General features: G+C 40.5%; 1 protein-coding gene across 1 annotated transcript in view; it reads left to right on the top strand.

The window, feature by feature from the left end:
* The window catches only part of ZC3H12B (zinc finger CCCH-type containing 12B), an 86,888-nt gene that overhangs the window by 13,294 nt on the left and 52,146 nt on the right, over positions 1–21,448 (top strand). The window lies entirely within an intron of this gene.

Raw genomic sequence — 21,448 nt, 5'->3', positions numbered from 1 at the left:
AAAATGTTCAATCTATAGTTCCCTGGAGCAGTGTCTTATTTTCAGGGCATGATGTAAAACAATTAGAATAAATCCACCTTGTTGTTTAGTTTAGCTGATCACTGTATTACAGCTGTCAGTGGGAAACAACATGCAGCTGATGATATTGAAATGGCCAAACCTACACAGTTTTGAACAGAAAACAGAACCGTATATGAAAACAATGTAATTTTCTTTATTTGAAAAATGTATTGTCATTTATCATACAAGAAATTAACATGTATTAAGTATTATGTACAGCAAGATACTGTACTGTTGTCTTTGTATACCAAATAGGAACAGATCCTGAGAAATACGTCAAGCAAACATGGGTCATAGGGTCCGGGGTAATTGAATACGCAGCTTTACCTTTCTTTCCCTCCTTCACCGGACACATTTTAATGCCAATTTCTTATTAAGTGGGCTAGTCAGTGTAACATATAATGGCAGACCTTCTAGTATGAATTTTATTTTCACTTGTACTGCAATGAACAACTAATTACTCAGTATGTATGGTCTAAAAAAAGTATACTTAGAGCGCTGTGTCTAACATGAAACATTGTTGAATCTTAGAAAGAAAAATGCTTAGTTTGATATCACACTTGAGGATGCTTCTCTGGTGCCCAGTTTGATATGAAGACCCTTTGCTTGTTCCCTGTCAGATATGGGGAGCCTTCTCTAGTTCCCTGTCGGATATGGGGAGCTTTCTCTGGTTCCCTGTCGGATATGGGGAGCCTTCTCTGGTTCCCTGTCTGATAATGAGCCTTCTCTAGTTCCCTGTCTGATATGGGGAGCCTTCTCTGGTTCCCTGTCTGATATGGGGAGCCTTCTCTAGTTCCCTGGCTGATATGGGGAGCCTTCCCTAGTTCCCTGGCTGATATGGGGAGCCTTCTCTGGTTCCCTGGCTGATATGGGGAGCCTTCTCTGGTTCCCTGTCTTATATGGGGAGCCTTCTCTGGTTCCCTGTCTGATATGGGGAGCCTTCTCTGGTTCCCTGTCTGATATGGGGAGCCTTCTCTGGTTCCCTGTCTGATATGGGGAGCCTTCTCTGGTTCCCTGTCTGATATGGGGAGCCTTCTCTGGTTCCCTGTCTGATATGGGGAGCCTTCTCTGGTTCCCTGTCTGATATGGGGAGCCTTCTCTGGTTCCCTGTCTGATATGGGGAGCCTTTTCTGGTTCCCTGTCTGATATGGGGAGCCTTCTCTGGTTCCCTGTCTGATATGGGGAGCCTTCTCTGGTTCCCTGTCTGATATGGGGAGCCTTCCCTAGTTCCCTGGCTGATATGGGGAGCCTTCTCTGGTTCCCTGGCTGATATGGGGAGCCTTCTCTGGTTCCCTGTCTTATATGGGGAGCCTTCTCTGGTTCCCTGTCTGATATGGGGAGCCTTCTCTGGTTCCCTGTCTGATATGGGGAGCCTTCTCTGGTTCCCTGTCTGATATGGGGAGCCTTCTCTGGTTCCCTGTCTGATATGGGGAGCCTTCTCTGGTTCCCTGTCTGATATGGGGAGCCTTCTCTGGTTCCCTGTCTGATATGGGGAGCCTTTTCTGGTTCCCTGTCTGATATGGGGAGCCTTTTCTGGTTCCCTGTCTGATATGGGGAGCCTTCTCTGGTTCCCTGTCTGATATGGGGAGCCTTCTCTGGTTCCCTGTCTGATATGGGGAGCCTTCTCTCGTGCCCTGTCTGATATGGGGAGCCTTCTCTAGTTCCCTGGCTGATATGGGGAGCCTTCTCTCGTGCCCTGTCTGATATGGGGAGCCTTCTCTGGTGCACATCTCTGGTGCCCACTGATATGCACAGTATTCTTGTTGCCCAGTTTGATATGTGGGGGAACCTTCCCTGGAGCCCAGTCTGATATGCTGAGCCTTCTCCGAGGCCCATTCTGATATATGCAGAGCCTTCTCTGGGCCCAGTCTGATATGCAGAGCCTTCTCTAATTCCTGTCTGATATGGGGGAGCCTTCTCTGGTGCCTGGTTTGATATGGACAGTATTCTTGGTGCCCAGCTGGATATGTGGGGAAACCTTCTCTGGGGCCCAGTCTGATACTCAGAGCCTTCTCTGAGGCCCAGTCTGCTATGCGGAGCCTTCTCTGAGGCCCAGTCTTACATGCGGAGCCTTCTCTGAGGCCCAGTCCTACATGCGGAGCCTTCTCTGAGGCCCAGTCCTACATGCGGAGCCTTCTCTGAGGCCCAGTCCTACATGCGGAGCCTTCTCTGAGGCCCAGTCTTACATGCGGAGCCTTCTCTGAGGCCCAGTCCTACATGCGGAGCCTTCTCTGAGGCCCAGTCTGATATGCGGAGCCTTCTCTGGTGCCCAGTCTGATATGCGGAGCCTTCTCTGGTGCCCAGTCTGATATGGGGAGCCTTCTCTCGTGCCCTGTCTGATATGGGGAGCCTTCTCTGGTGCACATCTCTGGTGCCCACTGATATGCACAGTATTCTTGTTGCCCAGTTTGATATGTGGGGGAACCTTCCCTGGAGCCCAGTCTGATATGCTGAGCCTTCTCCGAGGCCCATTCTGATATATGCAGAGCCTTCTCTGGGCCCAGTCTGATATGCAGAGCCTTCTCTAATTCCTGTCTGATATGGGGGAGCCTTCTCTGGTGCCTGGTTTGATATGGACAGTATTCTTGGTGCCCAGCTGGATATGTGGGGAAACCTTCTCTGGGGCCCAGTCTGATACTCAGAGCCTTCTCTGAGGCCCAGTCTGCTATGCGGAGCCTTCTCTGAGGCCCAGTCTGCTATGCGGAGCCTTCTCTGAGGCCCAGTCTGCTATGCGGAGCCTTCTCTGAGGCCCAGTCCTACATGCGGAGCCTTCTCTGAGGCCCAGTCCTACATGCGGAGCCTTCTCTGAGGCCCAGTCCTACATGCGGAGCCTTCTCTGAGGCCCAGTCCTACATGCGGAGCCTTCTCTGAGGCCCAGTCCTACATGCGGAGCCTTCTCTGAGGCCCAGTCCTACATGCGGAGCCTTCTCTGAGGCCCAGTCCTACATGCGGAGCCTTCTCTGAGGCCCAGTCCTACATGCGGAGCCTTCTCTGAGGCCCAGTCCTACATGCGGAGCCTTCTCTGAGGCCCAGTCCTACATGCGGAGCCTTCTCTGAGGCCCAGTCCTACATGCGGAGCCTTCTCTGAGGCCCAGTCCTACATGCGGAGCCTTCTCTGAGGCCCAGTCCTACATGCGGAGCCTTCTCTGAGGCCCAGTCCTACATGCGGAGCCTTCTCTGAGGCCCAGTCCTACATGCGGAGCCTTCTCTGAGGCCCAGTCCTACATGCGGAGCCTTCTCTGAGGCCCAGTCCTACACGCGGAGCCTTCTCTGAGGCCCAGTCCTACACGCGGAGCCTTCTCTGAGGCCCAGTCCTACACGCGGAGCCTTCTCTGAGGCCCAGTCCGACACGCGGAGCCTTCTCTGAGGCCCAGTCCGACACGCGGAGCCTTCTCTGGTGCCCAGTCTGATATGCGGAGCCTTCTCTGGTGCCCAGTCCGCTATGCGGAACCTTCTCTGGTGCCCAGTGTGATGTGTGGAGCCTTCTGTGGTGCCCAGTCTGATATGCGGGGCCTTCTGTGGTGCCCAGTCTGATATGCGGGGCCTTCTCTGGTGCCCGGTCTGATATGGGGAGCTTTTCTTTAAGTAGTTTTGTTCTGGTGCTGTGTGATCTGGAACCTCCACATGTCATCTGATTATGCAAAGATTTTGAAGATCGCCACCGCTATTAGATATTTTCTCATAAGTTATCTACAATATATGCATTTTAAATGCAGAGATGCAAGTAGAGTTAAACCTCCTGCTCTCCGCTAAAGCGGACAACTCCCTTAAGTGTTTAAACCAAATCTTTTATGAAAAAGGAGACAAAGCGGACAGGTTACTAGCGTCCAGGCTGAGATTCAAATTATCCCAGAGTAATGTTCTGCTGATTAAATCAGCTTCACATGATCCTACTCAGATTGCAGAGGAGTTCCGACAAACTTACAGCAGACTACATAACCGCTCACAAAAGATGTGTCTTCTGCGGAGTCAGCTCGGGACTTCCTCTCCCAGAGCCTGAGTTATTAAGGAGAGTAAGGCAAAAAAAATAAAGGTGTAAATTTTCTCCTGGACCAACCAACCATGTTACAATTCAAGGGCTAGCACACAAATACTTGATAGCTTTATTTTTACACTGAAATTTAAAGTTGTTCTAGGATACGTCCTACCCCAACTATAAATCTGTCCCCACATTTTAAACTTACCTCTCCCTCCAATGCAACATGGTTTTGCCACGGTGCAAAGTTACTCTTTTTTTTTCTTTTTTTGCTTTGCTCTCCTTAAGGACTCGGGCTTCCAGTATTAATTTGCCCAGACTCATTCCTAGTGCACTCGATGTGCTAGGTGCAGATTTCACCACCCAAGAAATATATGATGTTATTAAAAATCTAAAATCTAATAAAGCGCCAGGCCCCGACAGCTTTACAGCCACATATTATGAAACATTTAACTCGCTGCTCTTGCCTTATTTTGCTGACATGTTCAACAGTGTGATAAAAGAGGGATCCTTCTCAAAGGAAGCCCTGTAAGCTTGGATTATTGTTTTATTATTATTGTTTGAAAGAGGGCAATGATCCTTCAGATTGTGCCCATTACAAGCCTATCTTGCTCTTGAACACGGACATTAAGATTTAAACAAAGGCACTCGCAGAACGTTGTATTTCCCAATTGCTACATAATGACCAAGTTGGCTTTATACCGGGTAAACAAGCCCACGATAACACCATGAAAGTTATTAGTCTTATCTATTTTTGAATTCTAAAATTACCCTAGCCCTGGTGCTTTCTCTGGATGCAGAGAAAGCATTTGATCACATCAGTTAGCCGTTTGTTAGAAACCCAAAAGAGATTTAGTGTTGGAGGCAACATTCTTCAGGGGATTCAGGACCTGTATTCAGGTCCCTCAGCCAGGGTCCTTGTAAATGGTGTATTATCATCCCCACTCCCAATTAATAACTGCACACGTCAGGGTTGCCCCTTATCACCTAAGATTGATCACCTGCTGTCGAGGATTCGTCTCTCCTCCGGTATTAAAGATCTCTTCGTTGGGTCTGGAGAATATAAGCTGACTTTATTTGCAGATGATATTCTCCTTACTTTGTCCTCTCCTCACACTTCTCTTCCAAACCTGTTTAATATTTTCTCTACTTATGGAACCCTCTCCGGATATAAGGTTAACTATTGTAACACGGAATCCCTTGCTCTCCATCTGCCACCTCCTACCCTGGAATTCCTTAAGCGTAACATTTTAACTTCCTGGCAACATTCCAAAATTAAGTATTTTGAGGTCTATATCACATTGAGAAATGACTCTCTTTATATTGAATTTTTTCCCCAAATTTATTAAACTAATTAAGTTGGATCTGCTCAGATGGCAAAAATGAATTATCTCCTTTCTGGGTAGGATTGTTGCCCTTAAGATGAATGTCCTATCTTGTCTGCTATATCTTATTCAGACCCTTCCAGTGAAGGTACTTCTGTCTACTCTAATTCAGTTACTTTGCTGGTTCTCCACACGCAACAGTTTTTCTACTCTGTGTAGAGCTACCTTTAATGGGGGCAGGGGATTTCCAGATGTTCGTCTCTATTATCTTGCTTCTCACCTGAGTCAGGCTGTAGCATAGTTTGTTAGTAGACGATATACCAGATGGATAGATTTGAAATCTTTCTTCTGTAATTTGTCCTTTTGGGTTCAGTATTGGCATCCCAGCTTGTGGTAGACCTACTTTGGTGAGGGCACATCCGGTTACCTCTTTTACCTGTTAGATTTGAGACCATTGCAAATTTCATTTCGAGAACCACTTCAGTTCTCTCCCCCATAATGCCCCTCTGGAATAACCCTGACTTCTCTCCAGGACAGTGTCTCCCTCACTTTTTACCCTGGCGGGAGATAGGTATCAGGATGGTTAGTGAAGTTCTAGATTCTGACCAATGCATCCCACTGGCCACTCTGCGGGAGAAATTTGATTTCCTGTCCGTCATTCTATTTGCATACCTGCAGGTGAAGCAATGTCGATTCTTTCTCTAAGCCCGATGTCATGAGATCTCGAACTCCATTTGAGTCTCTCTGCATTCACAGTCCTCTTTAGAAAAATTATTATCTTCATTTTATATAATTACCTCCAAACAGACCGCAACCCTTGTACAAGATCTTAAATGGGAAACTGATTTGGGCAGACCACCAGAGGAGGACACCTGGACAACAGTTAGAGAAAATCTCTGTTTCATCTCTTGTAAAAGAGAATGGTTACAAAATATACTTTCAGTGATATCTGGTCCCTACACGGCTGAAAAGAATCTACGGTCCGACCTCTGAGCTATGTTAAAGAGGTTGTGGGGAGCAAAGGTCATTCCTTCATATCTGGTGGTCCTGCCCAAAAATAGCTGTTTTAGCATGATGTGGCCACTCTCATCGACATCACTAAAGTTCCGATCCCCAAATGTCGTTGGTGTTTCCTCCTTGGCTCACTGCTAGAGGTTCTTGATAAATATTCTGCGAAACTCTCTGTACAGATCCTCAATGTGGCCAGATGCCCGGTTGCAAAGAACTGAAAAAAAACGAGATCCCACCCCCTCCAGACAGCAACTCCTTAATAAGATATGGTATACTTGGCATTGGTATAAAACATTCTGCGCACCTAAACAACAATTCCCACAGATTTTCCCAAATCTGGTATGATTTATTTGTTTACAATAACCCTCCTGCTCCCTACGATCCTGCCTGGGCGCTTCGGACCTTTTCTTTTGACTAAAGTCATTTGATTAGTTTTGTTTACTTTTATAAAGTATTCTCATTCACATATAGGGGCCCGGTTGCCATGTGGATCTTACGACATGTCTCCGTTTATTCCTCTCCCCATTCCCCAACCCCTCCCACTCCTCCCCCTAATGAATATTACACTTTTGTATATCTCATTTTGATATAGTTTTATAAGTAGTTTGTCTTTGCTTTGGGCAGTTATTGCATTGTGAATCTTGTAAATACTATTACACTGTATATTGGACTTACACTTGTTTGTTGTAATTAACCTGACTGACATATTTTGTCCTCGTAAAGTGTGTTCTTGAACATTTTAAAATTTCTTTTAAAATGATGTGCACTTGTTGCCTACACACTGTTAATGCCGCCATTTTGTTGGGAGAAACAACATTTATTCAAATGCAATTTGTCAGTTCAATAGGAGGTATCAACATCACTGAGACAATTTGGAAATGTATTTGAATGAGAGTCCTGTTCTACCATTTTCTAAGGCAATCATTATGTGGGTCAGACCATTCTCTACAAGAATGTGATATATCAATTCACCACTCTTTCTAGTAAATTGCTGTGCTGCAACCTCCTGTATATTGTGTACCAGGCTTAAGAGCTGTTTTATTCTGCAAAACCATACAAAAAATATATATTTTTTTCAATATAGGTATCTTTTCCATTAGATATTGCTGTAGCCACTGTCCATTCCTGCAGGTACTTAGTTCAAGTAGTTCAGTTGTTACTTTTTACATTTGTCTTTATTGAGAAACATTTTGATCAGTATCACAAAATGGACCAGATATATATGTAAAGAGGACAGTACTTGTAGATTCAGGCCTTTCACCCTAAATCTAATCCTAAGGAATACGACTGCATATTCTGTTTTAATACCAGCACTGGGCTTAGCAATTGACCAGACCAAACAAAGGAATTCTTCCCGCCACCTCTTCTTCAAGAGTAACAGAAGACTCTACTCTGAAATACAACCCCATCCAGGCAGGGTAAGACTAAGATGTCAAAATCCGTACCATATCTATAGATACAGAAAATGCTTACTGATTAGTTAATACTCTGCCTTACAATATGGGATCTCAGAATTGTGCACACTCAATGATTGTAACTTTTAGATTTGTTTCGACAGAGGGCTGTACCATCTTTATGACTTATCATTTTATTTGTCTATTATTATTAAAAAAAAATTGGGGGGGGGGGGGGTAACCATGAGATAAGAGAAATAGATTCAAACCTTTATTTCTTAATTTTAATAACTCTTTATTAACTACTATTATATTGATGGATGAAAAGCAAATATGGTACCAATATGTGCAAGGGGAATGAGATTTCTGCCTGGTAATTGTAGCCCAGTAAGTTTATCATCTATAGTGGGGGAGATATTAGGAGTTGATAACGATCTACATTCAAGACTGTTGTAGAAAGTATCACAAACAGCTAAAATGGATTTATGAAAGACTGATCTTCTCAACTACTACAACTACTTCCATTTTACAAGGAAATTGTAGAAAGTTGGAAAGTGTGATTACAGTGGATATAGTCTGTTTGGATTGTGCAATAGTTTATGACACTATCTATAGGTAATTGATGTATAAGTCAAATCAACACTTTATACTCTATAACTGGGCTAAAGATATAAGTGGTGTATCCCAGGGTTTAAAATTGTTTAGAAACCATATGTCATGAGGGTTAATTAAAGACACCTGGCTGATATAAAAATGATTATAAACAATACTTACCTCGCCAATAATACCACCATGAAGGCTTGTTCAAAAGCTGACACTCTTACTCAGGAAGTATCATAAGTTATCATAAACCAAATGATATTCTCTGTACCAAGCAAAGTCTGACATGTAAATTTGTAGGAACACAGAGACATGAACTTATTAACTGATGTTTTTTGTTTTTTTTAAATCTTTTTATTCGTTTTTCTCAGAAATCAGAAAAATTACAATAACAAATACAAAGGGGTGTATTCAATTGTTAGCGGTAACGCTGATAAACGAGCGCTCAAAAAATCTTACCGTTAATACGGTATTTACTTGCGGAATTTCAGCTCGCAGCCCCCTGAGTGGCGAGCTGAAATTTCGCGAGTAAACTACCGTATTAACGCTTTTCGCGCGCAATATTACTGTATAAACGGTAAAAAAATTTGAGCGCTCGTTTATCAGCGTTACCGCTAACAATTGAATACGCCCCTAAGTATACAATACCAATTACTTATTTAGTCCAGTGACTGAATTTGCTTAAATTATACATCAACATTATGTATAACTTTATGTTCATATCAACTTAAAATCTAAATTGAGGAGAACAAGAAAAACACAGTTTTTAAGGAAACCTGGAATCGGGGGGAGGACAGGAAAAAAAAAAAAAGGGGGGGGGAGTAGTTGCCATTTTAGCGAGCAGAACTCGGATAAACAATACAGATCAATCTTTTTCCAACCTAATAGTTGCCTGTGTCTTAAAGGGAGTATAGAGGGAATAAATCTAGAGATTATTTTTGTAATTTTCTCTATGTTCAGAGTGAATTCAAGTCCTCAGAATTCAAGAGAACAAGCAGTATCCTTCGACCAGAATAGACTTTTCTCATTAAGCTGGTCAAAAGTTAGCTTAATTGACTAAGTAAATACCAAGTAGTATATTCAAATAATTTCTAGATATTTTGTTGAACCGAGGGTTCTAGCGACCCAATATAGGTGCCCCATTTCTTCTGAAATCTCTCTCCACCTTTTTCTATGTCTGGAAGAGTGGCTCTTCTATCCAAATATTCAAAATTTCAATTTTTAATTATCTCTAGAGACGGAGGCATTGGCGATGCCCAATATCGCAGAATCAATTTCTTTGCTACCGTAACCACCACTGTCAAAGCAGATAATATCCCAGAGACGGGTAAGTATTCCTTCCAACTGCTGAAATCGGCCAACAAAAGGGGTTCTGCGGCCAATGCCACCCCTGATTTGAATGTGTTGTTGATAAAGTTAACAACCTTGTACCAAAATTTCCTAATCTTCCTGCAGTTCCAGAAATTATGTAACCAGTCCGCTTTTTGAGATTTGCATTTTGGGCAAAGACCTGTCTCTCCTTCAACCATAAACCTACGTCTTGACTGTGGTATATGTGCTCTATGAATCACCTTCAAGTGTACTTCCTGGAGATGAGCAGTAGATAACGATTTCCAAATAAATTCAAAGTGTCGAGTCAAGGTGATTGGCTCACTTATACTAGAGATGTCTTTTTGCCACGCCTTCACTGTTCGGCTCCAGGGGATTATATTTTGTGTAGATAATAAATCTGCATATATATATATACCTAATTTTAAATTTGATGTTTTTCAAAAAGGAGAGCAGACTTTCCAAACTATCTGGGTTTTTTATAATTTTCCTCGGGTCTAGGTTTGAGTTTGCGTAGTGCCTAAGTTGGAGATACATAAAAAACTGAGATATGGAATCCCTAGTTTTTCTCTTAATTGCTCAAAAGAAAAAATCCTGCCACCCGGGTCAAAAATGTCCCTTATTGCCATTATCCCTTTATCACGCCATGCGAGAAAATTGACATTTTCTAAACTGGGTTGAAATGCAGGGTTACCCCAGGTTTTAACTGATGTTTAATTTGGAAATTAAACCCACAATACTTAAGAAACAAACAATTCATAAAAATGACATGCAAATATATTATACTATAGTTTCTTACAAAATGAATAAAATACAGAAATTGTTACATGTAAGTATGATCAAATGGGTTTACCTTCATTTACATATCAGACATGACTGATATTTGATTTGAGAAAATTTTTAATTTTCTTGTGTCCTTATTTCCCTTTATCTGTACTAAGCCCAGCTGCTCAGCCTCCTGTTACCCATTTCTGATGTCCTGAGATCTCGCAGCACCACAAAGAATGTGAGGGGTCTACTTTTGGATATTATTGATGCATATTGATATAAGGTTAAAGAAGTTTTAGCACTTACGACCTGTGCCATAAATTGGTATTGGTAACTTAATTGTACAGCTAAGAACAAACTGCTGGATCTCTCTATAGATGGGCAGCATGGTGGCTTAGTGCTTAGCACTTCTACCTCACAGCACTTGGGTCATGAGTTCGATTCCCGACCATGACCTTATCTGTGTGGAGTTTGTATGTTCTCCCCGTGTTTGCGTGGGTTTTCTCTGGTTTCCTCCCACACTCCAAAAACATACTGATAGGTTAATTGGCTGCTATTAAATTGCCCTTAGTCTCTCTCAGGCTGTGTATGTTAGGGATTTACTGTAATACACAAAATGGTACGTACACTGGCGCTCCCGTTCTTGAAACACAGAGAACTTCTAAATCAGAGAGATACACTCCCTCAATCCTCTCATCATGTGAGGTACATAATAAAAAAGAAAGAAAACCAACATAGCATAATAACGTAAAACATCAAGTATAGTCCACCACCACTATGGGCATGTATGGAGTGTTCAAAACTTGGTGATGATAATAAGTTTCAATACAGCACCCATGATCCTTCCTCCAATTTCCTCCCCCTCAGGGTATGAGCTTACATTCAGGAAGTCAAATATAGGCCTGTAGAATAATTCTCCGTTTCCTTACAGAAGTCTCAGCACGTGTGTTGTCACACTCCACTCCAAACATATAGAAATATACAAAAGAAGGAAACAAAGCAACCGCACTGGTGCATTATCTCACAAATACATTTATTCCTGATAAGTTTTATTGTATACAGGCACTTTTATCTTGGACATTTGGTACGGGGCCATTTTTATTGATTCTGATCATATTCATTGATTTTACTAGTTGCACTGTTTTATCAGGAATAAATGTATTTGTGAGATAATGCACCAGTGCGGTTGCTTTGTTTCCTTCTTTTGTATATTTCTATATGTTTGGAGTGGAGTGTGACAACACACGTGCTGAGACTTCTGTAAGGAAACGGAGAATTATTCTACAGGCCTATATTTGACTTCCTGAATGTAAGCTCATACCCTGAGGGGGAGGAAATTGGAGGAAGGATCACGGGTGCTGTATTGAAACTTATTATCATCGCCAAGTTTTGAACACTCCATACATGCCCATAGTGGTGGTGGACTATACTTGATGTTTTACGTTATTATGCTATGTTGGTTTTCTTTCTTTTTTATTATGTACCTCACATGATGAGAGGATTGAGGGAGTGTATCTCTCTGATTTAGAAGTTCTCTGTGTTTCAAGAACGGGAGCGCCAGTGTACGTACCATTTTGTGTATTACAGTGTATTTTATTGTGGAGTTGTGTGTGGAAACTCTGAGGTATTTACACAGCTGCACACCTGAGTGAAGCGCCCTATTAGATCTTGTCTAAGTAGATTCAATGTTAGGGATTTAGATTGTGATCTCCAATGGGGCAGGGACTGATGTGAGTGAGCTCTCTGTACAGCGCTGCGGAAATAGTGGCACTATATAAATAAATAGATGATGATGAGATAAAAACAGCATGGGTGGAGTACAACTTTAGAGACAATCAAAACATTAATTTAGTAATAAATAATTTAGTCTCGCCCTCTCAGGTTTTCACCCAGAGTTCCTGTGAACCACAACAAGCTAATACTGATAATTAAATTTCAAACACCTATTTGCAGCTTTATGTGACTCGTAAGTAGCTTACACAATGACACCAAATCCTTTTGTAACCTTAGAAAGTTAATGAGATCTCAACTGTAATGTACAGTTCAGTTTAGGGCAAAAAGGATTCTCTCCATAAGGAATACAGGGATAGTATGTTAATCCAAAGAGTATTCCAATTTGCTGCATAAAATCAGGAAGGATCACCCATAAGCAAGTTTGACTATTCTTTATGTATAAAAAGCAATAAGAAAGTGATATTTAGCAGTATGTAAAGAATTCAGCAACGTCTGTATTGAGACTTGTAGTGTAGTTCTTCCAATATCCTCCTTTATATGTTTGTGCTGCCGTAAACTGCAGGTTGTCCAACCAGCGTTTGTAGTTTTCTATGTCAAATTCAGTATCTTTAGCATTTTAGAGATTAGAGAAAAAATATAGTGTAACATTGTTTAATTCGTTATACGCAAAACATGTGTACTATATATCCATGAGTCCTTGGTCTACTAGTATGTAAATAAACCATATTGTACAGAGAAATGTGAGATAACATTGTTGCATGCATAATGTTATCCAACCATTATCATAGAGTCACTAATTACATTTGTTTCAATGAGTTTCCCTAGGATTAAACGGCATATAAAGTCTAATGTTGATTTGTATGGGTATGATGGCTGCCATTAAAAAATAACAATACTATCTGGGGGGGTGTTTATTGATTTATTGCTGTTATGAGATGGAGATGAATAGAAATGCCAATAACTTAACATTTATCCGCGAAATCAACAGAGTATTGAATTTCTACATCTAATAGTAGTCATTAATGATAACAACCATATTTGCATGTATACATATTGTAAATCTCAGACACAAACTCTTACATACAAGCTAATGGCAATCATTATAGTAAGTGGCTCAAAAATATTCCAGAAGGAGAATATAGGAAAGCTTTTAGGAACCATGCCCAACAATACCCACCCGAATAAAGGAATAACCCTTATTAAGAACATTCAAAGAGAAAGGCATAATGAAATGTAACTTAGTTGTGTCATAAGAGCTGTAATAGAAAATAGACATGAATCGCACTTTGACACTAAAAATGACAAAATTATTTTTTGTAATAAAATTCAAACAAACCAGTACTCTGATTGGAAAAAAAATCTCAAAAACATCAGAAGGGTTTTTTTTAAAGTTCAAGGGGTATATTTACTAAACTGTGGGTTTGAAAAAGTGGAGATGTTGCCTATAGCAATCAATCAGATTCTAGTTATCAGTTTGTAGAATGTACTAAATAAATGATAACTAGAATCTGATTGGTTGCTATAGGCAACACCTCCACTTTTTCAAACTCGCAGTTTAGTAAATATGCCCGCAAGTAATTAATCCCATCCCTTCAGAAATACCCAAACATCTTCCAATGGAAAGCTACTGACAATTAGGAGCACCTTAGCTCCAAGTTTCGTTAAATTGATCATCTATAAAAATAATACACCCAATTTTGTGCCTCCTAAACCAAAGAGAAATGATAGGTAACCACATTGTAACATTTGTCAACTTATTATTGCCCGGTCATTTACATATTTGAATGTAGTTGCATGTAATAATACATAGGACAAACCAAACATAAACTGAGTACTAGCATATAGGAAAATGTATGAAATCTAAAAAATGGGCAAGAGTTGTACAAATGTGTCCAATCATTTCAGGATCTCATGTAATAGAGTTCATTCAAGATAAAAGATAAAATACCTATCAATATAGGTGGATGGAGAAATGTAATACCCCATGAGAATTACATTGGATCTTTATTGGACAACTTTACATTCTATGGGCCAAATTCAATAAATAACAACGCGGCCCACACACTATTACCATTATTACCGTTACTACGGTAATTTCTCCGATGACTTTTGCTCGCAGTTCTGTGAGCCTTGAGCAAAAATCAGATGAGAAATTACCGTAGTAGCAGTAATAATGCGTGGGCTGCGTTCTACTCGTTGAAATCAAATATGAGATTATATATTTTGTCATTTTATTCAGCCTCAAAACTCACTATGTGCTAGTGCTTAGTTATTCCCTGGTTTTCTCATGTCCATGAAAAACAATTGTAATTTGGCATATGGAGAGGTGTGGAGGGGTATGTAGGAAGGTTTCAGAGGCATCTGAGGGGGGAGTGGGGAGGTCTGAGTGGCATGTGAGGAAGAAATGGAAATGTCTGAGTGTATGTGAGGGGCACTTGGGGAGGTCTGAGTGGCATGTGAGGGAAATGGGGAGATCTAAGGTCACATGAGTAGAAAATGGGGATGTCTGAGTGGCATGTGAGGGGCATGTGGAAAGGTCTGAATGGCATGGGGAGGTATGGGGGGAGGTCTGTGTAGCATGTGTGGGAGTGTTTCGGAATATTTGTAAGATTTGAGGGCATGTTGGTGGATTTTGTATAAAGTTGGGTCAAAACACATGTGGGTCTATTTTGGAGCAATTTTAGAATGTGGGAATTTCAAAGTTGTTTTATACTGTTTTCATTTTTATTCTTGAAATTAGGGGTTAATGTGACATTTTGGAGATTGGAGGGCTTGACCATCACTACTCTGTAACAATGATTGGATACTATTATGATTGCAATATTGTCATGTCACATTTCTACTTGCATTATGGTTTATTTACATACTAGTGCACCATGCATCCTACAAACCTTTTCTATACATGTTTTACTCTTAATGCTGATAAATGGTTGCTAATTTACTTTCTACTTGAATATTAGGAACCCTTAGGCGACCCTATATTTTTATTCTCTCACAGATGTATAATTTACTGTTGTACATGTATCTAATGAAATAGTGTTACACGAGTGCCAAAGCTATTAAACACCACAGTAGTCTGTGAAATGCTCATCTATGGTGGCCTTTTTTTGTAAATATCAAGCAAATTAAATTTATATATTTTATTCCACAAGAGGAAAGTGAGTTACCACATTCTGAATTACTACTGAGTAGTACAGAGTACTGAGAAATTAGTTTTGTGAGAGCAGCTTGTGGCTTGTTTCCACAGTAAGAGCTGCTTGTAGTTAGCTTTTATTTCCACTGTAGATGCAACATAGTTCATACTTACAGAGCATGAGATTGTGTGGCCAACTCTTACACAGGTAAGTCAGGTCAGATGGCTTGTGCATTATTGCATGCTACCTTTTATTTCCATTTTTTTGCTCCCTTTTATGTTTTATCTTGTTTCAACAAGTTAATGTTCATAAACCCTGACAGCAAAAACTGTTTTCCATCTGTTCCAAATTATTTTATGAAGTGGATAAAACCATGCTGCTTTTATTGATTTAAAGTTTGGACTATAGTGAATAGAATGATATACTCTACATGATGTTATCTGTCCTAGAAGTCAGTCGTGACGTTCATGAATAGAAGTATTTAGGTAGAAAGGTTTGGTTGCTAAGCACTGGGCATCTGTGGCTTCCCCCTCCCTGTTCCCAGCTAGTAGTATCTATTATTGCGATAACACCACTTTCCTAAAGAGCCGGCGAGCAGGCTGTTTTACCGGAGCTGTGCCATTCATCTTTTCTGCAGAAAAAAATTAGATTTCTCTAAATATTGTGTTTGCGTACGTCACTGTAGCATTCATGGCCCTGGATATAGATTTTTTTTTTAATGTTTTCATATTTGGCAAAGAAGTTGCAGCCTTCGTGTTTATTGTTATTATACCTTAGCCAATCCTCTTCACCTCTGTAAACATGTCAATATCACATTTGTTAAAGAAAATTGGGTTTATAGATACTGAATTATAAATCAACTGCATTCATTTTGTTGACATTGATGTTTGAGTAAACAAGCTTGTTATGAAAAATAAGAGTTTGTCATTCATAATGAATCCCTAATCTCCTGACATTTCTTTCCACCTTGATGTTCTGCCTTGGTCTATGGCATAGTTTAGCAGTGAAGCAGTAAGGCACTCTGAACAGAAATAAAGACAGGGCTAGATTTACTAAACTGCGGGTTTGAAAAAGTAAAGCTGCTGCCTATAGCAACCAATCAGATTCTAGTTATTTAGTGCATTCTACAAAATGACAGCTAGCAATTGGTTGCTATGGGCAAAATATCCACTGTTTCAAACCCACAGTTTAGTAAATATACCCCATAATCTTGTATTTAAAGTCTGATAAAGGCACATGTCCACCTTTACCGGAATATGATCATCCACAAAAAGTGCTGTCAGCTGTGAGAAGAGTGTGCTTTTAGCGACAACTAAGAAGAAGATTCAAACTTCTTTACAGTATGTAAATAGTTTATGTGGCTCCTGAATGACTTGATAAGTAACACTTTCCATCCTAGCTGTTTGAACAGATTAGACAGGCTGAGTCTGGCATCACAGAAAGCTGTCCCCTTACTTGCTCGTCAGCACTATAGACTTACAACTACTTTGCAGTAAGAGTGGTATCGGGGGGTGAACATGGGAGACTATCTACCTATTTGCAGGAAAGCAATAATGTATCATTGCAAAGCAGAAGAAAAGCAGCTCTTACCAATGCTCAGGTGAAAACCAAACAATGCCGACAATGAATACTACGGATCATTGTCATCTAATTTTATTGATGGATCTCTACATAATCCACAGACGCACACTAGGGATAGTATTAATCTCCTATTTCTTTTATTTTATATTCAGTTAGATAGGATTTTCTCTGCACTTTCAAGCCCGTATCACAAAAGCGTTATGTTTGTGTTGTCTGTACCAAAAAATATTGTCCGATGCGATTAATGTGGTTCCTACGCACAAAGATTTAAAAGCAAAAGATAGCAGGATAACAGCAAACCAAGATGATACATAAAAAGGGTATAACAATTCAGGAAAGTATATCGCAATACATTGCGCAAGCGCCCCCTGGGCCCAGGTCCAGATTCAGTCTTGTAGTCTGCAGTCCAGGAAGAGATTTAATACTGGCCCAGGGAATTGCTTATATACAGTTTGAGGTAACAAAAAACAGTGATGATGTCACAATGTACACAAACATAAACTAAGGTCTTTCTTCATTGGTCCAGAGGTCTGGTCAGTCCAGTACAATGCAGATCATAGGTCAGTTCACAGGATTCCTCTCCAAAGGAGGGGGCAACTCACTCCAACAGCTGAGCACATGTGCCTGAGGGAACTGACCTAATCCAGTTTAAACCAACCTAAAACCTTGTGCTGCCTACAGTACATTAGAGTATCAATCTTATTTTGTTCATAACTAGTGATCTCTAGGTGCAGGCGACCCGGGTCCGACCCGGGAATTACCCCTCAAAAAAATCCCTGGTTGAAGACCCGGGTTTTTAGACCCGGGATTTTTGACTTGTACCATTCATACTGCACCAAGACCCGGGTCGTTTGAGCTCGCCCCGGGAAAAACCTGGGATTTTGGTGCAGTATGAATGGGGTATAACCTGTTCCAGTGGCCAAATTATCTTAAAAACGTTAAGGACTGGTAATGTGTTTACGAAGAAGACATCTCTCTGGGAAATTGCTCTGAATACAATCAAATTCTATAATAAATGCATTATGGAACATTCATAAACACATATGTAGCAGTTTCTTTAAATGAGCACAATTCAGATATTTAGAATTCAATACACAACAAGACGATTGTGTGTCATACTTGCTGTTTTACTACTGAACAACTGTCCACGTAAATGTGACTTCAGTCATGCAAAGCCTTAAGTAAGTGATTCAACATCCAAAATAAATGACGTAATTAGGCATTGGGCAATAACAAGTTAAATCACTAACTTTAATGTACTTTGCCATAGATTATACTAAAAATAGCTGATTTTTTTGTTCGTTTTTTTCATGGTGTTGGAAAACGCTGTCTCAGACATTGCTCCAGATTCATCATAGTTGTCTGTAACTGATGACATCTTACCCTAAGACTTCCATGTTAGCGTCACTTTAGTTATTGTTCTAGTTATGGTCTTCAAATCACATAGGTCACTTATAGCAATGTAAGGCTAACAATTAGGGTGCCAAGGCCTTCTCAGTCATTTAAAATAACTAGAAGCATGGTGGTGTGATGATCGCTTCATTATACTGGAAGGAAATACCTTCTGACTCTTATTTTCTCAAGTTTTTCTTTTATTTCAATAATTTGTTGTATATGTTATAGCTATTCACCCCATTTTTTATTTTTACCTAGCATAGTTTCTTAACCCTATCCTTTTGTAGCTCCAAAAGGTGCTTGAGGGTGTTTATGTGTATGTCCATGTAGGATACAGATTAATTGGTTTATGAATAGAAGGAAGAAAATCCAGAAAAAAACATTAACTGTTAGGTGTACCGGAATTTAGAATTGTGTTTCATCACAGCCACAAGAGAGAGTTGCCTAACAAACAGTGTTTGAGAAAAGTAGCAGTTTAAATATGTGAGTGTGGTACAGACTGAGCCATATTTCCCTGTTTGTGTATCTAGGGGAATATCATCATCATCACCATTTATTTATATAGCGCCACTGATTCCGCAGCGCTGTACAGAGAACTCATTCACATCAGTCCCTGCCCCATTGGAGCTTACAGTCTAAATTCCCTAACACACACACACACACACACACACACACACATAGATATAGAGGGAGAGACTAGGGTCAATTTTTGATTGCAGCCAATTAACCTACTAGTATGTTTTTGGAGTGTGGGAGGAAACCGGAGCACCCGGAGGAAACCCACGCAAACACGGGGAGAACATACAAACTCCACACAGATAAGGCATTAAGTAAAGGTATACCTGTATTATAATCGATATTGGTTGGAGTCAAAGGCATGGTAGTGTCTTCACAGCCACCTGAAGATTAGACACAAACTACCTGATTTAGAGTAAGGCTGGGTACACACTATATAGAATTTCTCTTGATGTGATATACTTAACAATTTTACCAACGATTAAAAAGAAACAAAAAAAAACCTCCCAATCAGATGCTGATTCATGTGTACACACTAAACACATTTTATACGATTTACCTTCAGATCTGTGCTCTTCATCTGTCATAACCATCAGCTGATAAAATTGTGACTCTGCACACTCCATAGAGATCTATGGACACTATCGGTCGTGAGTGCATACACCCTGAAGAATTGGAACAATGTTCCATCGTTGAACAAGATTTTAGTTCAGTTTTAAAAGTCAAATAAAACTATACGATGTGCTTTGGAATAATAGTCCTTCATCATTGCAGTGTAGACACTAATACGATATCGGGCCGAACACTCTGTTATCGTGTGTGGCCTGATAATCGGCTGAAAACCCTGTAGTGTGTAGCCAGCCTCGGCTGTAATTTTGAGTCTTAAATGTAGGTGTAAACCTAGTTTGGCAAAATTGGTGCCTTACATGTGTATGTTGAGTGGCACATATCTTAAGATATCTTATCTATATGATACCTGCCATATCTTTAGAGTAGGGATGTGCACCGGCGACTTTTGGTGTCTCGTGTTTTGGATTCGGATTTTCGCGATGTTTTGGGTTCGGATTTGTTTCGCAAAACACCTGCCGAAAGGTTTTGGTTCGGATTTAAGGTTTTGGATTCGGATTTTTTTTGAAAAAAGCATAAAAAGTTCAAAAATCAAGTTTTTGGGCTTATTTTCACTCATACGCTATTATTAACCTCAATAACATTCATTAACAAGCATTTCCACTAATTTACAGTGTATTCTGAACACCTCACAATATAGTTATTAGTCCAAAACGTTGCAACGAGGTATCTTTCTGGACTGCGTAGTGGAGTGGTCCCCACAATATAATAAGAAAACCATCAACTGGTCTTAATCGCACCAAAAAATGTACCTAGACTGCGTAGAGGAGTGGGTCACCACAATATAATTTAAAAACCCTGAACTTGTATGATTTGCACCAATAAATGTATCTGGACTGCGTAGAGGAGTAGGTCACCACAATATAATTTAAAAACCCTGAACTTGTATGATTCGCACCAATAAATGTATCTGGACTGCGTAGAGGAGTGGGTCACCACAATATAATAAGAAAACCATCAACTGGTCTTAATCGCACCAAAAAATGTAACTGGACTGCGTAGAGGAGTGGTCACCACAATATAATTAATAAAAAAAACCTCCACGGCTCTGAATTTCCAAAAAAAAAAATCTGGACTGTGTAGTGGGGTGGCCCCGGTACTAAATTTGTTACCGGGGCGACAATACCTCCTCCAAGTTCCAAGTGTAGTGTTTATAACATATTAACACTACACTAATTTTAGCACGTCAAACCCTCTTATTTTAAATAATGACAGGGCATTTAACTTTTGATTACATTTTTTGAATTTGTTGACATTTTCTTTTACTTTTTGAACATGGCAAAACGACTGTTGAATGGTCACATAATGCCCAAAAAATAGTTGCAAGATGGAATTGTCCTTGGGCCCTCCCACCCACCCTTATGTTGTTGAAATAGGACATGCACACTTTAACAAACCAATCATTTCAGCGACAGGGCCTACCAAACAACTGTGGCTGAAATGATTGGTTTGTTTGGGCCCCCACACCAAAAAAACAATTCATCTCTCCCTGTACAAACTAAACAGGCTCTACTGAGGAAAGATGTCGTCCTCATCCTCAACCTCTGATTCCTCTCCCCCTACAGTGTGTACTTCCTCCTCCTCACACATTATCAATTCGTCCCCGCTGGACTCCACAACCACAGGTCCCTCTGTACTATCTGGAGGGCAGTGCTGTACTTCATTGAGGAATTGATTATTCATTTTTATAAACATCATTTTTTCAACGTTGTGAATATGGACAATATGGACTGTCTGACATGTCTATTTGGTGGTGTTTTGTATATATTTTTTTTTATTAACAATATTGGGGAAATAACTATGCCCTTAGAAGCACGGGACACAGGACCACTGGACTGAACAGGACACAGCACACAGGACCCAGCACACAGGACCCAGCAGCACCACTGAACTCAAAATTGACAGAGCACAGCACACAGCACCACTGGACTGATACTGCAGAATGTGTGAACTTTGTAATATTGCAGCAGTACCACTGGACTTTTACTGCTGAATGTG

This window comes from Mixophyes fleayi, chromosome 9 (assembly GCF_038048845.1).
Source record: "Mixophyes fleayi isolate aMixFle1 chromosome 9, aMixFle1.hap1, whole genome shotgun sequence".
Classification (NCBI taxonomy): domain Eukaryota; kingdom Metazoa; phylum Chordata; class Amphibia; order Anura; family Limnodynastidae; genus Mixophyes; species Mixophyes fleayi.
Note: the sequence above shows the minus strand (reverse complement) of the source record. Positions and strands in the feature narration are given on the sequence as shown.